This window comes from Hippopotamus amphibius, chromosome 12, assembly GCF_030028045.1.
Source record: "Hippopotamus amphibius kiboko isolate mHipAmp2 chromosome 12, mHipAmp2.hap2, whole genome shotgun sequence".
Classification (NCBI taxonomy): domain Eukaryota; kingdom Metazoa; phylum Chordata; class Mammalia; order Artiodactyla; family Hippopotamidae; genus Hippopotamus; species Hippopotamus amphibius.
The window spans coordinates 55,001,927-55,020,452 of NC_080197.1; the positions used below are offsets into that span (position 1 = coordinate 55,001,927).

At 41.4% G+C, this 18,526-nt stretch overlaps 1 pseudogene; it reads right to left on the reverse strand.

Annotated features, from left to right (window-relative positions):
- The window catches only part of LOC130833996 (solute carrier family 23 member 2-like), a 72,371-nt pseudogene extending 69,405 nt beyond the window's left edge, over positions 1–2,966 (reverse strand).
- Between the last annotated feature and the right edge of the window lie 15,560 nt (positions 2,967–18,526).

An 18,526-nucleotide genomic window follows, 5' to 3' on the forward strand; every position in this document is an offset into this window, starting at 1 on the left:
AGGCCAGCTCGATTGCTTACAAGAGGCAGTGAACGGCTGCTGAGACTTTACGGATGGAGTCTTTGGGGAGGCGATGGGGAAGCAGTGTAATGGTGGCTGGAGTGAGCAGATCACCCAGGACGGCTCACCCAGCCCTTTGCTGTTGGTTCTGTTCCGTCACCATCATCCTGTAGGTCCCCACTCAGCACAGTGCTTGCAGACCCCCACGGCCTCCCGTAGACTATCCATTAACCAAGGTCATTCGGTAAACACAGGTACACTGACATTCACTTCAGCTTCCTCTGAGCCTCTGCTTAATTTTTTCTTTCATCTTTTATTTTTCTTTATTATTTTTTATTACTCTTTGGCTGCGTTGGGTCTTCATTGCTGCACACGGGCTTTCTCTAGTTGAGGAGAGTGGGGGCTACTCTTCCTTGTGGTGAGCAGACTTCTCATTGTGGTGGCTTCTCTTGTTGCAGAGCACAGGCTCTAGATGCCCAGGCTGCAGTAGTTGCAGCATGCAGGCTTCAGTAGTTGTGGTACTTGGGCTCAGTAGTTGCGGTTCGTGGGCTCTAGAGCACAGACTCAGTAGTTGGGGCACATGGGCTTAGTTGCTCCATGGCATGTAGGATCTTCCCGGACCAGGGATCGAACCCGTGTTCCCTGCATTGGCAGGCAGATTCTTAACCACTGCACCACCAGGGAAGTCCCTCATCTTTTAAATGCTGGTGTTTTTAAAAGAAACTTAAAGGCAGTTCTGTCCTGGGGCAGGCTACTGCCTGAATAAAGGTACCCACAGTCTAACAGCAGTGTTGCCAAGGGATTAAAGGTTGGTGTTCAAACCCTCCACAGATGATGCAAATAACCCAAAGATATCTCTCTGACTTTGCATCTAGGATGGTCCTGTACTAGAAGCAATCTTACAGAATACCCTAGCATAAGCCTTTGCGTCGGAAAAAACACAAATTTTTGCTAAGTTCCAGCTTTTTAAATAACTTTCTTTGCAAAAAATAAATCCCACTGCCCACATTTTCAGGAGAAATAGATACTAGTTCTGTCTGCTCAGCTTTGTACGTGACGTGCCTTCCTTGGCAGGAGCCACGAGAACCACAGGGAACACAGCACTTGGGTTTCATTAAGCTGGGTAATGCTAATGACAGAGACCGCTTACAGGGGTGCTGCCTGTGTTCCAGCACTATAATCAATGATGTGCAGTGTTTAATCAACGAGGGCAACTAGCAGTCCACATTAACAAAGCCAAGGTCTGAACCCACATCTGATTTAAAAGCTGGAAGATGTTAAACTTCACCCCTTTTTTGTTTGGGAGAGGAGAGCATTTTCCAGCCTGCTCTACGCCCAATATAAAAAAAGAGATGTTTGTAATTATACCTTCAAGAAATTAATTTCTGTGAGCAAGAAACCATTATATCCTGGCAACAGTGATGATGGCAGTCTCCAGCCAGGGACAATTACAGTTTATACTACCTTACATTTGTTTGCAATAAAATAACACCATAACAAGATGATTTGATAAACCTTTCTCCAATCTTCAAAATACCAGATAAACATGGATTAAAACATCCTCAATTCTTTCCTTTATTTTATCTTCCCTCCTGGCTGCCCTCTTCACTACCTCAGGCCAGGCCAGGGAACAGATTGTAGAACCAAACTCTTTGGGTTGGGCTTCCAGCACTGCTGTGTACCAGCTGTGTGACCTCAAGACAAATAACCCAACCTCTCTGTGTTCAGTTTTCAGTCAGTAATTTGGAAATGACAGTACATAGTTCACAGGGTTACAGAGATTAAAGAAGATAGACAATAGCTTAAAAGTACTTAGAATAGTGCATGGTACATATAAGGTGCTACTGTCCTTAGCCTCAGAACCACAGTCTTACTAAATCAACCACCTACTCAGAGTCATTTTCATTTTCACCTCATTTTGTCAGGAAAACTATCCAAGACTTAGAAGTGGGCAAAAAAGCTTGCTGGCTATGCTTTCAGGGGAGTGCTGGTATCTCGTCCAGTAGGACCCTCCAGGGATTCTCTGACTTTATAGCTGTGGACAACTTTGACCATCTGCATTGATTAGACTATTTTACAACATTGCATGGATAGAAGTTATGGAAAACTCATAGTAAGCCAAACATCTTTGGCATAAAAAAATGCCAAAAAAAAATTATCTCATGACTTCTACCCTGTGGAAAAGATAACCTCAAAATATTACATTTTCCTGCCCTGGATGGTATCAACCACCTTTGCCTCTGTTAGCAAATATACTTCATCATCCCTGATTTATGTGTGTGTCTTTGTGTGTGTGTTTGTGGGTTTCTCCTTTGCGATAGTTTTAACATCTACTAGTACCTTCATTAATTATTGAGTTAAATAAAATATTTGAAATGCACAAAGCTCCCAAACATCAAAAGTCAGCCAAATGAGTGCCCCTGATTTAAAGTTTTTAAAAACTTCCCTTTTCTCATCATTTTGTAAAACCCGAGAAAGGGCCCCAAGATTGACTAAAGGCAACACTGAGAATCGATAAACTTGTTGCTAATATTTTCTTCTCCCTTTCTGTTCTCTGCTCCTTCCTGCCAGCTAAAAACTGGCACTTGCCAGGACAAAAATTAAGTCACAAGCTGCTCTAGCTGCTGACCTACAATACACCCTGAAAGGAGTTCAGGGTGGAGATCAGGAAGGAGGCACCCTGTGCTCTGGAAAAAACTGGCAGAACAGGCTTTCACATGGTTAGATATTTTTAGGAGAAAATTTGATGAGCCTAGTTCTTGTATCTCCTCTTTTAGAAAAGCACGAGAATCATTAGCGGTGACATCGGCTCCTCATGACTAGCAGCCAGCCTCTGCCAACATGTGTGCTTGACTGCAAGTACCCCCTTCACCGAAGTCATATATAATACTGACGTCTCCCCCTACCTCTTCGGAGCAGTTTCTCAGAACGATCTGAAATGCTATCTCCTGGGCTAGAGTCCTCATTTCGCCCCAAATAGAATTTAACTCACAACTCTCAGGTTGTGCATTTTTTTCAGTTGACATTCTCCTGCTGCCTACTGCCCGTGACAGCAGGGGCCCGGTACCCATGGGGCTGGAGAACACCACATTCGTTGCATCCCCATTTACCCAAACCCATCAGATGTCCCTCCTTGATCCTCACTTTACTAGCAATTTGTATCCTGGATCTTCCTTCATCAGCATCCTCACCCTGTCCCATAAAGTGAGACCTGCCAGTTCTGATCCTCAGTTCCTCACATCCCTAATCCGATAAGTAATATGAAAGAATCTTTCATTCACTGATCAAAGATTATTTGTTGAGCTCCTGCTAAGTGCCAGGCACTCTGCTAGGTGCCAGAGACAGAACAGTGAGGAAGACAGTGTTCATGGCCTCAGGAAGCCTTCAGTCTGTGAAGGCAGGTAACACGCCAGAGATTTGGATGTAGTGTGTAGGGACTCTGACTGTGGTGAGGACAGGAAGGTATAAGCAAAGGGACCAGCCTCCCGGGGGTGACATTGGGACCTGAAGCCAATGACGGGATGTGGAGGAGGGCATCCTGGAAGAATAAATTCTAGGGCTTGGTCCCTAGGAAAAGGCCAACAGGGTCCTTGAAGCTAGAGCAGCTCCAAAGGCCCAGCAGATCTCCCTTGTGTTGCCTTCAAGAGATTAGTCCCTTGGCAGATGGCCTCAGCCTGGAGGAGCAGAGAGGAAAAATCTGTAGCCTCCTATTTTTGTTCCCACCCCTTGGTGTCCTTCCTGATGAAATATTCCACAGGAAATGAGACAAGAATGGAACACTTAGTTCTATGTGACTTGAGCAAGGCCTGGAGGAGAGGGGTTCCCTCCCTTGGGGAGAGCTTTAGATCCCCCTTCCGCTAGAAGCAGACTCTGGTGGTATCTGGGGGGCTGTACGTCCTGTGCACGATTAGAGAGCATGGTGCTCTTCCCAGTTAGGTAAGCGCGTGGGCTTCGAAGTCCATCCAAACGAGGTTCAAATCCTGGCTTCTCATTTTCTGGATGGTGACCTTGAATAACCACTCTGAGACAAATCTCCCTTTCCTTACCTGCAACTCAAGGGATAACCCTACCCGCCTTTATGCAGGTGCTTGGCACAGTGCCGAGCACGTGGGAAGTCAGAACAAAAGGAGGCAATATGCCACCTTTCAAGTAAAAAACTTATCAACATTCTCAAACAACACAATCTGTGCTGTGGTTTGCAAAGTTATGTCTAAACAAGCATACAGAGCCGTTTTTACATTTGCTGCTTTGGAAATATGAGGGTGATAAGTTCTAAACCTCTCTATCTATCTGGATGGCAGATTCCAATGTGCTGAGGAATTTAGTGACACTGAACGATTCATCTACTACACCCTTCAGGTGTTTTACATCCCTTTTCAAAAGTAGTCATCTCCATGTCCTTTTCCTGTGTGTGTTTCAGCCCAGTGCACTCGTGGTCCACAGCAGAGACGACGCAATTCACAGCTCTGTCTGGCACTCGTGTCCCAGGTCATTTCACTACTGATGTAAAGAGATTGCAATGGGGCTGTTGCAGGACTTGTGCAGTTTCTTTTTTTCTCCCACTTTTATTGAGATAAATGACATACAGCACTATATAAGTTTAAGAGGTACAGTATAATGATTTGACGTGTGATGAAATGATTACTGCAGTATGTTTAGTGAACATCATCTCATATAGATACAGAATTAAAGAAAGAGAAATTTTTTTTCTTGTGGGGAGAAACTCTAAATACTTTCATTTGTAACATACAGCAGTGTTAATTGCATTTATCATGTTAATTATATTACATAACATCCCTAGTATTTATTTATCTTAAAAATGGAACTTTGTACCTTTTGACTGCCTTCGTCCAATTCCCTCTCCCCCTATACTTTGCCTCTGATAACCACAAATCTGATCTCTTCCTGTATGTTTGTTTGCTTTTGAAATATAGCTGACAACACTACGTTAGTTCCTGTTACACAAGTCATTCCATATTTCTACACATTTCAAAATAATCACCATGATAAACCTAGTTACCATCTGTCACCATGCAAAGATGTTACATAATTATTGACTATAATCCCCACACTATATTTTATACCCATGACTCATTTATTTTGCAACTGGAAGTTTGCACCTCTTAATCTCCCTCACTTATTTCTCGCCTTTCCCCCTACTCCCTCCCCACTGGCAACCACCAGTTTGTTCTCTGCATCTATGACTCTGTTTCTGTTTGGTTAATTTATTTGTCTTTTAAATTCCACATATAAGTGAAATATTTCAGTATTTGTCTTTCTCTATCTGACATTTCACTTAGCGTAATACCCTCTAGGTCCATTCATGTTATCTCAAATGGCAAGCTTTCATTCTTTTCCGTGGCTGGCTAATGTTCCATTATACATTATATATATATTTTTCACATCTTCTTTATCTACAAATTTATTGATGAGCCCTTAAGTTACTTCCATATCTGGCTATTATAAATAATGCTACACTGAACATAGGGGTTCATGTATCTTTTTTCTTTTTATTGAAGTATAGTTGATTTACAATATTGTGTTAATTACTACTGTACAGCAAAGTGACTCAGTTATACATACATATACATTCTTTTTCACATTATTTTCCACTGTGATTTATCACAGGATATTGAATATAGTTCTCTGTCCTACAGTAGGGTCTTGCTTCATGTATCTTTCTGAATTAGTGTTTTATTTGCTTTGGATAAAGGCCATGCGGGGAATTGCTGTGTTGTACAGTGTTTCTAGTCTTCATCTTTTGAGGAGTCTCCATGCTGCTTTCCATAGCGGCTATACCACCTTACATTCCCACCAAGAGTGTGCAAGGGCTCCCTTCTCCCCCCATCCTTGTCAACACTTGTTATTTGTTGTCTTTTTGAAAATAGCCATTCTGAGAGGCATGAGTAGATATCTCATTGTGGTTTTTAATTTGCATTTCCATGCTGACTAGTGAAGTTGAGCATCTTTTTATGTGCATGTTGGCCATCTGTATGCCTTCTTTAGAAAAATGTTTATTCAGGTCCTTGGCCCATTTTTTAATTGGGTTGTTTGTTTATTTGATCAGGTTGTATGAGTTCTTTGAATATTGTAGATATTAACCCCATATTGAATAAAATGTTTGCAAATATAAAGGTGCAGCTGAATCCAGGTGAAACCCCTGACTGTTTAAGCGAGGAGGACAGGTGGAAGGGTTGAGGATGCTCACAGGTGAAATCCAGCATCTCAATACAGGGTAAGAAAGATCTGCTGATAGACATATATATACTACCAACTGTAAAATAGATAGCTAGTGGGAAGTTGCGGTATAACAAAGGGAGATCAACTCGATGATGGGTGATACCTTAGAGGGCCAAGACAGGGAGGGTGGGAGGGAGTCGTGGGAGGGAGGGGATATGGGGATATATGTCTAAATACAGCTGATTCACTTTGGTGTACCTCAAAAACTGGTACAAGAGTGTAAAGCAATTATATTCCAATAAAGAGCTGAAAAAAAAAGAAAGATCTGCTGAGAGCAGGAAAATGAGGTGCATTGGGACCCAAGAGGAAAGCAATACGTATTTAGATTATTGCATTGGAGAATTCAAAAGATAGCTGGTAGAAAGTGAAGAAATATATGAGCAGCGCTGATGTCTGAAATGAAATGGGAAACCATGGGGTTACAGGGGTTCATGCTGTTCAAGTATATAGTTTTCACAACACTGACCACTGAGGAGAAAGCAGAAAGTTGGGCTGATTCAGAGCTGGGGGTCTGGTCAGGCTTGTGCTGCAGAAAATCAGGCAGGAGTTGTCCACTTATGCTACAGTATGTGATTTCAGTGTTTAGTGGTTTTGGGTGGTGGTGGCTATCTGCCTATGGCCACCCCAGATAAAGCTATCCAGCTGTATCAGTGTGAATGTGTGTGATTGTCCGTGTGACAAAAAACTCAAACCGAGATAATAGAGGGACTTTATTTATGTAACCGGATTCAGGGTTGGCAACACACCTCACAAGATTGTTATGGGGATTAAATGAATTAACCCTATAAAATACATAAAACAGCTTCTAGCACATAACAGATGCCAAATGAAGAATTTCATACATCAGCGTTCTCATCCAGAAGCTGTATTTTTGCCCTTCTCCCTTCTGCCTTCCACGTTGTTAGCTTCTTCCTTGTTTATATCCAACAGGAAGTTACCTGCCTTCTAGTTTCTCTCCCAGGATGAAGAACCATCTTTCTCAAACATCTCACAGCTCATTGGTCTGATCTGGGTCTATATTAACTTCTTTGGCAAAAGGAATGCCATTTGCTTATTAACATAGTCTGCCTCTACTAGGACAATCACTGTGGTTGGAAAAATGGGTTTTCAACCTGGATAGATAAGGCAGAGCCTGCCCTGAGTTTGGGGGTGGGGTCCATTTTCCTACCCAGATTACATGTCTATTACATCTCAGGGAACAGTGGGATGTTTGCCAGAGAGACAAACACAAAATTCACTGTGATCACTGAAGTATTCAAGGAAAAAAGTACAGTTTGCTTAACTAGGATTGAACAGTAAACATTCTCCTTGGCCTCCAGGGAGTTGTTTTAGTGTCACAACATAGAGACAGGATTGTCCTAAACAAACATTTGGTCCTGCTGCAGAATTACTGTCAGGAAAACTGTTGTATTAGTTTCCTATGGCGTCTATAACAAAGTACCCCTAACTTGGTGGCTTAAAACAACAGAAATTTGTTCCCTCACAGTTTTGTAGACTAGAAATTCAAAATCAGTATCACCAGGCCGAATGAAGGTGTCAGCAGGGCTACGCCCCTGGAGTCTCAAGGGAAGAAGTTGTTTCCTGCCTCTTTCAACTTCTGGTGACTGCAGGCATTCCTTCGCTAGTGGCTGCATCACTTCAGTCTTCAAGGTCAGCATCCTCAAATCTCCCTCTGCTCTGTCTTCACATCACCTCCTTCTCTGCGTATGTCAAATCTTCATCTTATAAGACTATCTGGGTTGCATTTAGTCATCTCCCTCCCGCCCCAGTTATTCAGGACCGTCTCCCTGCCTCAAGACCCTTAACTTAATTACTTCTGCAAAAATTTTGCCACATGTAGTAATATTTACAGTTTCTAGGGACAGGGATCTGATTCCTTTGTGAGCCATTATTCAGCCTATTATAACTACCCTTAGATCAATTACTCTACAATAATTATATTCAGTTTGGCAGAAACCCTTATATAACCAGTAACCCAGTATAGCAGGACAACTTCTAGAAGGACATTTCACAATTACCATATCTCCTTAATTGTAAGACATCATCAGCTGAAAATAGCTTTTGAAAGGAACAATAATAGCTGCATTAAAGGTTTACATCCATCCTGATTTTAGAAACATTATAGTGTGGGGAAAATGTGCATTTTAGAATTGAGGAAATGTGGTAATTTACCTTGGTAATACCACCAGGAAGTTACATTGTTTGTAACTAGATGGTTTATGCATAATTGCTGAGATTTTTCTGAAGAGTTATCAAAGTTGAGTGGTAATGTTTACTTGAAAATTTCCCAGAGTAAAATCATCATGGCTGTGACTAGAAGCATAGAAATCACTCCTTTGTTGGGAATCTCAGAACTATTTCTAGCGGTAAATTTTGGCCATTTAACTCAGATTTTTCCTTGAGCCACTTCTGCTGTGATCTCTTTTTCTATATTTCGCCTATTGTAATGATTCATTTCTGTCAGCCACTTTGATTTTTTCCCCCAAATAATGCAAGGCTATAGGTGAATGAAGGAAATAAGAGAGGAACAAACCAAATTGACTGAGCACATAGGGTTGATCTCTGAGGAGTCATTTATCCCCAAGTGGTGTTACTTCTGCTTCCTGAATATCTCCTGAATCCTTCTCCCAACACTCCCTGTGGGAGGCAGAATAACCAGCTCCCAAAGATGTTGACATCCTGATCCCAGTCTTTGAATGAGTTGTGTTTCATGGCAAGAGGTGATTAAGGCTAAAGACGGCAATAAGGTTGCCAATCAGCTGACCTTAAAATATCTAGGTAGGCCCAATGGAATGAGAAGGGCCCTTAAATGGGAAGAGGGACAGAAAGGATTCAGAACCAGAGAGATGATATTCGGGGAAAGAGCTGACCAGCCATTGCTGGCCTTGAAGAGGGAGGAAGGGGGCCTCGCACAAGCAATGCGGCAGCTTCTAGAGGCTGGTAAATGCAAGGAAACAGACTTTCCCCTCGAGCCTCTAGAAAGGAACACAGCTCTGCTGACTGCTTGATTATAGCCCTAGGGGACCCACTTTGAACTTCAGGCCCCCAGAACTGTAAGATTATACATTTGTGGGGTTTTAAGCCACTGAGGTTGTGGTGATTCTTTTCAGCAGCGCTGCTGTGCTTCTGGATGTCCTCTCTTTCCTAAGTTATGGAAACAAACTGATATGAATTCCAGTCTTGCCTCCTTCTGATTTATTTCCACTCTGCGTTCAGAGCTCTTTCTAAAATGCTATACCATTGGTCTCACTCATCTATTTATCACTTTCCAGTGACTCTCCACTGCTCTTCAAACAAAGCCCAAGGCCTCTAATGTGACCACAAGGCTCCTTCAGGACTGCTCCACTTCCAGACTGCCCTCTACGAGCCAGCCCGCCTGAAATTGCTTAGTCTTTCAAAAGCCCCGCACTGTCTTCTCTCTGGATTCTCTGTTTAGGGGGTGCCCCTCCCTCTCTAGGTGCTCCTCCTTCTCCAGAGGCTAATTTCTACTTATTCTTAAAGTTTCAGCTTAGCTGTGCCTGCCTCCTCAAAGGCTTTCCCGGCCCGCACATCTAATTAGATGTTCCTCTCTTTGCTCCCATGAGGCTCTGGTCACACCCTTACAAGCCAATGTTGTAATTGCCCAGATTTCCTGCCCTCCTGTAAGCTTCTTGAGGGCAGGAACTCGGCCTGTCCCCAGCACCTAGCACAGTGCTTGGCATATAGCAGGTCCTGCAAAAATATTGAATGATTATATCCATTACTCAGATCTCAGAAATGCTTGAAATTAATTTGCTCAAACCATTTCAGCTCAGGAATTTCCCCTTTTAATGGTTTTGTGATGGCTCACACACACTTTGTTACCTTTTCCCCTCCTTCCTCTGTTACTTAGAACCGTATTCTCCCCACTGTCGCCCAGGCCAGGCGTGTGATAATTACTTCAGCTGAGCCCAGCTCTATCTCTCACCGTAATTACGTACTTGAGGAGCTTTACAAGTCCCCTGCACACCTCTAGGTCTTGAATATGTTTTCCTTCCAAGCACGGCACCCCTGAGATTCATGTAAACAAAAGTGAAAACATGGAGAGGGGGAGCATCCTTGAACCTTCATAGATGCTGACTGAATTGATTCTAACGTTGAGGGGACTAGAATGGAGGAAATAATGAAAGTAAAGAAAGCAGAGAATGAAGACATATTGCTCATCTTTAGTTTGCAGATAAAGTTGTGATTTTAGGTTATTTTCATGTTGTAAAAACCATTAAATCCTTTTTTTATTGTGCTCACATCGATTAACTGAGGCTATTCTTCAAATCTTTGTGATTAGAAAGCTAGCCTTTTAAAATGGGTAGATATGAAAGGAAGAAAGGGTTTGTCTAATGCCGGCTCCCCCAGCAGTATGACTGCCTGTCATTGTCCTCTGCAGGGTCTGGCTTCGCAGCAGAGCAGCCCCAGTGTCACCGCATTTTCTGCCCACCGCACCCTAAGTTAGGAAAGCCAGACTGGCCAGATAATTGTGAGTTACATGTTTCCCCGCTTGTATGATGTGCCCTTGGGTCTGTAACTGGGGCCATACTGTGCTCCTGGAGATGCTTAGGGGATCCTCAGGTGAAACAACAGAGCCCTGAACAGCCTCCAAATGTGTTTCTGGCACATACAAACCGTTATATTTACATGCTAATGGCATTTTGTTTGTATGAGCTCAGCATGTCTGTTCAGATGGGCACTCTTGCCTTCTCAATTGTTTTGAGTTTAATAATTCACATAGTTCACTCCTTTTGGAAGCCTTGCCTTAGACAGAGATAACGAATCATTTCAAATATAAGTTCACAAAGCCATGAATTTAATGATGAGCTAAAATGACAAATTCCTAATTTCACTTTGTTTTTTTGGTTTTTTTACATATTTATTGGAGTATAATTGTTTACAATGTTGTGTTAGTGTCTGCTGCACAACAAAGTGAGTCAGCTATATGTAAGCATATATCCCCATATCTCCTCCCTCTTGAGCCTCCTTCCCACCCTCCCCATCCCACCCCTCTAGGTTGTCACAAAGCCCGGAGCTGATCTCTCTATGCTACGCGGCAACTTCCACAAGCTATCTATTTTACATTTGGTAGTGTATATATATCAATGCTACTCTCTCACTTCTTCCCAGCTTCCCCTTTGCCCCCCACCCCACCGTGTCCTCAAGTCTGTTCTCTACATCTGCATCTTTATTCTTGCCCTGTCACTGGGTTCATCAGTACCAATAGTCCTAAACTGGAAACAACCTAAATGTCCATCAACTGGTGAATAAACAAACCATTGTATAACCCTATAATAGACTACTACTTACTAATGAAAATAACATTGTACTGCAACAATATGGAGGAATCTCAAAAGTATTATATTAAGGGAAAGAAGGCAGACACAAAAGATCATATCCTGCCTGATTCCAATGATGCAAAACTCTAGACAAGGCAAAGCTATAGCAACAAAAAGGCAAATCAGTTGTTGCCTGGTGCCGTGGATGAGCAAAAGATTGGCTGCAAAAAGGCACAAAGGAACTTACAGGGGTGATGGAAATGTTTTATGTCTCAATTGCGCTGTGATTTTCACATGAGTGTATCCAGAGTTATCCTTTTCCACCGTATTCCGATGAGGCGTTGTTCATCACTAGCTTAACATTCAGCTTGGCAAATAATTTAAAACAGCGTCCATCAGAAACTTTCCCAAAGATTACAAGAAATATAAATTACAAAGAGGTAATCAGACCAAAGTCTGATGTTTTATTGAGGAATAGAAGATATGCTTAAGATTGAGTAAACATTCATATTGCTTCACTGGGAGACGGTTTACCAAAATTTACAGTGATTAACTCTGGGTCATGAGATTATTCTCAAGTTTTATTTTCTTTTTAAGATTTTCTTTTTTGCCAAATGTTCTATAATGAATGTCATTAGCTATTGGAAAATGTCATTTTGAAATGAAAGGACACAGGTTAGGTGATGTTGATTTTAACAATTAATAGTAATTTTAGATGGTATTCTAGAATGAAGAAAAAGAGTTTTAAGTTTATCTGAAAACGATAGGATGGAAAGAAATGTTTTGGTAATTTCTTTTTATTCTGAAAGTTTATTTTTTTGTTAGACTCAAACAGAAAAATAAGGCAGTCCTTAAAGCAAAGCTTAGAGTAAGGATATAAAATGAACAAAAATCACTGGCAGTTAATTTTACAGGATTATTGAAGCTGGCTAGGTACTTTCAGCTTCTCTCTGGTGAAATTATAAAAATAAATCATGTTTTATCAACTGTGCTTCTGGAAGAAACATGTCTCTTGAGAAATGAAAAAAAATAAAGCTACAAAAATACTGCATAGTAATTTTTGAAATATTTTATCTTCTCATACCAGGCTGAAAATACTTTCTGCTTGGAAAATATTAGCATTTTGGTGTGAAGCCCCTTGTTGCAAACAGTCGCATGATGTTGGTCATTTTTGAAATAAATTGTCCTTTTTTAATGTGCACTGCAGAGAAAGGAGAAAATGCAGATGGTTCATCATTTTAATGAAAATTTACACAAATGATTGGAAGATTGTTTTTACTTTGATATTCCTGGGTTTTGTAGCAGTTCCTGAGGGGGGTATACCTGCTTTCCTGTTGTCCCATTTCCACTCGAAGTGCAGGTTTCCAGTTTTTTCCATATTTGTACACAGCTGGGAGGAGAATAATTGGGGAAAAACAGGTATAGGGTGATAGTATGGAAATCACTTCTAACAATGGTCTGTTGCTGCTGCCATGAGCACACTGATTTCAAAGACAATACTTACATTTGTCATCAGGGTTGTATTTACCTATAACAATCAGTCTGTTTTATATGACTTATATTTTTCAAATTAGCACAATATTAAATTAGTATTCATAGATTACATGACTGTTCTGCTTCCCACCTTTTTTTTCTACTTTTAAAATAGTGTAGAACTAACACTGCCCTTTCTCTTTTTAGCATAGCATATTTTATTTCTGCAGCGTGAGCAAAATCACCCCTGGAAAATGCTGCTTCTAGGGTTATGGATTTAATTTTAAGCCTGAATCAAAGAAAAATGTCAGAACCCCTTTCTTAAAGCTTCAGCAAACATGAGTGCTAGCTTTCTTTTTTAGTGTGAGGCAGCTTTCTTATTTATACTATAGCTGGTGCATTAAAGCTCGTGATAATATATTTCTGGACACCAGAGAAGCACCGGGACAACTGTCATTGGCTTCCAAAGTTTTGTCACCATTCAGTTTTGTGACAGTTACTTATTATTGCATAACAAGCTATCCCCCAAAATCAGTGGCCTAAAATAACAACAATCATTTATTTGCTCAAAATTCTGCAAACAGGCTGGGCTCAGCCAGGCAGCCTGTTTCTGTTCCACGTGGTATCCGCTGAGCAAACTCCTGTGTTTGCAGTCATCTGGTGTTGTGACTGGGTCTGGAGAATCCAAAATGGACTTACGCGTATGTTTCCCATCTCATCTATGATGGCTGGAAAAAAAGGGTGCTGGTTTGGCCTCTCTTTCTTCAAACCGGTCTTTTATCTTCCAGACTCTCTCTCTTTACACAGCTTGCAGTCCATGAGGAGGCTGGCTTGGGTTTCCTTGTACGGCATCTTGTGATAGCAAAGAGAGCAAAAAGTTTGAGGCTTCTTAAGGCCAAGGCCCAGCTGTGCAGGATCACGTTTGCCATATTCTGTCAGCCCAAGAAATTAACATTGGAAGATAGTTACACGGAGAATATGAAATCAAGGAGGAGTGACTCACGGCCGTTCTGTAACAATAAACCCTAGTTATCTTGTGGAATGTTTCTATCATTTCATGACAGTGGGTGCAAATAATAAGTTATACATGTTTTCTCCTTCAGTGACCATTCGAAATCAGCTCACTCTTCCTACACGGAGCAGTCCTCCAGTAAAACCTCAGAAGAAATTCAGTTAGCCTGCCTGAATAAAGTGCAGAAGGAACCCTCTAAGTGAATGGGTACCTGGCCAGTAGCTGACTGATTAATTTTAAAAGTCAGTTAAAAATGAGGAATCATAAAACAAATTGTACATAATCTTACACATTTTGTTTTGTCCTAAAATGAGCAAATATGCATTCATTCATTAGTATTTTAATGTCAGATCAGGGGTTTTTTTCTAAGGGCCCACTGCTTAGAAGGCACTTCATCTTTCTTGTATAAACCACCAATAATGATAATTAGTGATTATCAATCTTTTTTTTAAAGCTCTTTATTGGAATATAATTGCTTTACACTCTTGTGCCAGTTTTTGAGGTACACCAAAGTGAATCAGCTGTATTTATACATATATCCCCATATTCCCTATCAATCTTGATAGCTTTGAAGTGGAAGGAAAACTTAAACACAATTGCATATCAATTTGTTTGGAGAATCTGAGCTTTCTATATTTTCTTCCAGTTTCTTACAGCTGTTTCCTCCATACCTTATTCGATAGCAATTATTTGAGCAATCATGGCATTATCTTTCCACATCACTTACATAGTTTTTGTAAAAATAGCAACTAGTCCTTTTCATACATATATTTTATCAATTTACAGATACTTTAATTTATGCAATTTTGATCAAAACATACAACCAGGATAAATTTGAGAATAAACTCAGCTAACTGTGAGCAGTCAGGCAATTTTGAGAGCAGAAGTGCATGGCCTACTAGAGAGTGTTTACTAGGTTGTGGACATCCACTGATACATTTTACAAAGGAAATGGGGAATGCTTATTAACCTGGCGACATGATGAAGTGCAGATTGTCTGAGTTTCTACTGTAAGTGAAATATATTTATCACAGATAAATTAGTACCAACGGTGAATTTTACTATTATTCAAGCTCCCTGCATGACTCAATTATTGGTTGATTAATGTCATCTGGTCACCAAAAACCCTGCATCTAAGAATGGAAAATAAAATTCTTTATTGCCTGGTGGTTTGGAAGGTCTCGGTGTTGTCACCAGACAATTATCCACGTTCCTTTGAATGTCTGTTCACCGAGACGCCCCTTCTCCAACCCCACTCCCATAAGGCCTTGCTGCAGCCAGTGGTCTGAGGCTTGCTCGTGTGTCCCAGTTGTTGGGTTATCAGTCACACACAGGATTCCTACCTGACGAAAGGGCTGTGGTCCTCAGTTAAACCTGAAGGCCATTTTCTTCTGCCAGGGTATTTTCAGGATAAAAAATGTATACATCAAATAAGATTTCTTTCTCCCTTGCTATTTTGGACAAACAAGCTATGTCGCCATGTCCTGGAGGAAACACAAATGTACATACACAGTCATCAGGTTGTGGAAGTGACTGATCAATCTGAGTAGAAACTACAAACTGAAAGAGTTTGAAGTCCTTACTTTTCTACTGGTGAACTAAAGGAAGGAATGTGCTTCTACACAAAAGGAATAGTCATTCAATTTTTAATTTGCTAACACAGGGGCAAGGAAAGGATTCAAAGAGTTTTCTTGAAGATTCATTTAACGCATAGAGACTCATCCTGAAAATGGTTCTGCTAATATCCTACTGTGTCATCCCTCCTGCATGGAAATTTCACTGTCCTCTGATAAATGGACATTGAGTGAACAAAGTAACGTAGGAACGGATATTGAAGAAGCACTACTGTTTGTACTGTAATGAAATCCACAAAAAAATACCTAATTTCAGCTATAAATGACCCTACTGTTCAATGATATGTTGTGATAGCATTTAATAAGATTATTTTTTATAATTCCAAATAAAAGTGCAGTCAGTTAAATTAAAAAAAAAGATTAAAATTAGAATTTATTGAATATTACAAAAAAGCACGCTTCTTTACATTGTTTATTTGAAAGAACACTTAAACTAGCTCTCTCATGGCTACAGGTGGCCTTGGATACCAACTGCCATGCATTTCTGGAAGAATTAAAATATCGATGCCATTTGTTACCCCTGATTAGTAAGTAGAGAGAGGTTCCTCTGTTGGAGTGGTGTTGCTATTTTGGGACTCCGTTATAGAGTCCCACAAATATCCTTTTAATATCAAATTAGAAACTTGAATTTATTTGTCTCTTCTTGTTAATAAAATTACATTCTCACTATATATGCTGTGTTAAGTCTGACAAAGTAACAAATGATGTTCATTAAATCGAAGAAAGTAAATATTATTTAATTTTTTAAATGTACCAGCATTTTAATTCATAGAATAAATATGAATTAAATTTCAAAATCAAAGCACAATTTTTTTTATTCAAAAAGGGTTTTGTCCATAATGGAGAAGAATAAGAAAAAGAATATATATATGTATAACTGAATCACTCTTCTGTACAGCAGAAATTAATACAACACTGTAAATCAACTATACTTCAATAAAATTTAAGAAAATAAAAATTTTTTAAAAAGGGTTTGGTTTGGTTTTTGGCTTCATACCTCACTTACACTGCAAAAATAGCTTAATTGATACTCTGTTCTATGAGTCAATATGACAGTTTAGGAAGGATATTCTTTAGACTGCTAAAATGGAGTTAGTGGTGGTATCTACCTCACAGAGTTATGGTGAGAATTAAATGAGTTAATTCATGGGTAGCTCTGGGAAGAGTCACTGGCACTAGTAAACTTTGTGCAAGTGTTAGTTATTACTATTTCCAGAATCCAACCACATCTCTGCCAGCTGCCGCTCCCCACCCCCAGCCCCACCCCACTGGAGCCGCCAGGATCCCCAGCGTGGATCCCAGTGTAGCATCCACTGATTCTCCTGCTTCCACTTTTGTCTGTGCCCCATCATCTGGCAGCCTCCAGATTCGTGGGTCCTTGGTTCAAGTCACTCCACTGCTCAGAGCCTGGCACCAGCCCCACCTCATCAGGAGTGAAAGTTGACGCCCTCACAAGGTCTGCACGCTCGCACAGTCCAGCCCATCCTTCCGTCCCCATCACCTGCTGCTCACTCTCGTTCCTTTAGCTTCAGCCAGGTCAGGTCCACAGGCCCCGCCTACATCTGGGCTTCTGGGCTTCTGCGCTTAATGGTCCCACTGGCCAGCGTGCATTTCCCGCAGGTCTTCCTAGCTCACCTGCACACTTCCTTCCGGTCATCTGTCACCTTCTCCATGAGGCCTTCCCCTACCATCCTACAGAAAATCGCACCTCCCCACCCCAGCACTTCCCCTTCCTCTTCCCTGATTTGTTATCCTCCGTAGCGCTCATCACCCTCGTGTCGTTTTGTTAATTGCCTGATACTTGCGTTCATATCCCAGCACATAGGACAGAGTCAGGCCAAAAATCAATATTTATTGAATGCATGAGTGTTGCACATGCACACATGTCACTGTTTTGATTTCATAAAGTGTGAATTGTCTGAAATAAAAAGTGTGCAACTGGTGCACCCAGGACGCAAAGTCATAGTAGGAGGAGATCCTCAGCTTCCTCGTGGCAAATCCGTAAAGAACCCCCTTCAGTTCTCCTCCCTCCTCCCTTCTGTGTTTGGGATTCCAAGCCCTGGGTTCTCGGGGGCCTCACTTAGCAGTTCTACTCTTCCCCTTTTAAATCAAATGGCTCCTTCCCGTTAGTATTTAAATGCTCTCGTTTCTCTCATCTTTATTTTTTTTTAACCTTTTCTTGTTGTTGTTGTTATTTTATTTATTTATTTATTTTTATTGGCCACATTGGGTCTTCTTTGCTGCCACGGCTTTCTCTAGCTGCAGCAAGCAGGGGCTACTCTTTGTTGCGGTGCACAGGCTTTTCATTGCAGTGGCTTCTCTTGTTCTGGAGCATGGGGTCTAGGGTGCATGGGCTTCCATAGTTGTGGCACTCAGGCTCAGTAGTTGTGGCGCATGGGCTTAGTTGCTCCGTGGCATGTGGGATCTTCCCAGACCAGGGCTCGAACCGTGTCCCCTGCATTGGAAGGTGGATTCTTAACCACTGCGCCACTAGGGAAGTCCACGTTTCTCACATCTTTAAATGGACAAATAAGCACAGGTCTTTGCACCTCTTTCTCCCCTCCAGCTACTCCTCCACCCCCTCTGCCTTCTTTTCCATGTCACGTCTACCTCTCTGTGGTGGTCCACTCTTCCCTGGGAGAGTAGTGGTGTCCTCTTCCTCTGTCCCTCTCACTGCTCAGCTACCTGCAGTCTCACTCCTGTTCCCAGCCCATCTCTGAAACACCCCTCCAAGGTCCCCAGCTACCTTCGGGGGCTGAATCCAGCTGACACTTCCTAGGCATCAGCCTCCTGACCACTCAGCAGCCTTTGACAGCACTGACATTCCCTCCTCTTTTAAACTCCCTCTTCTCTTGGCTTAAGATATATCACAATCTCTCCAACTA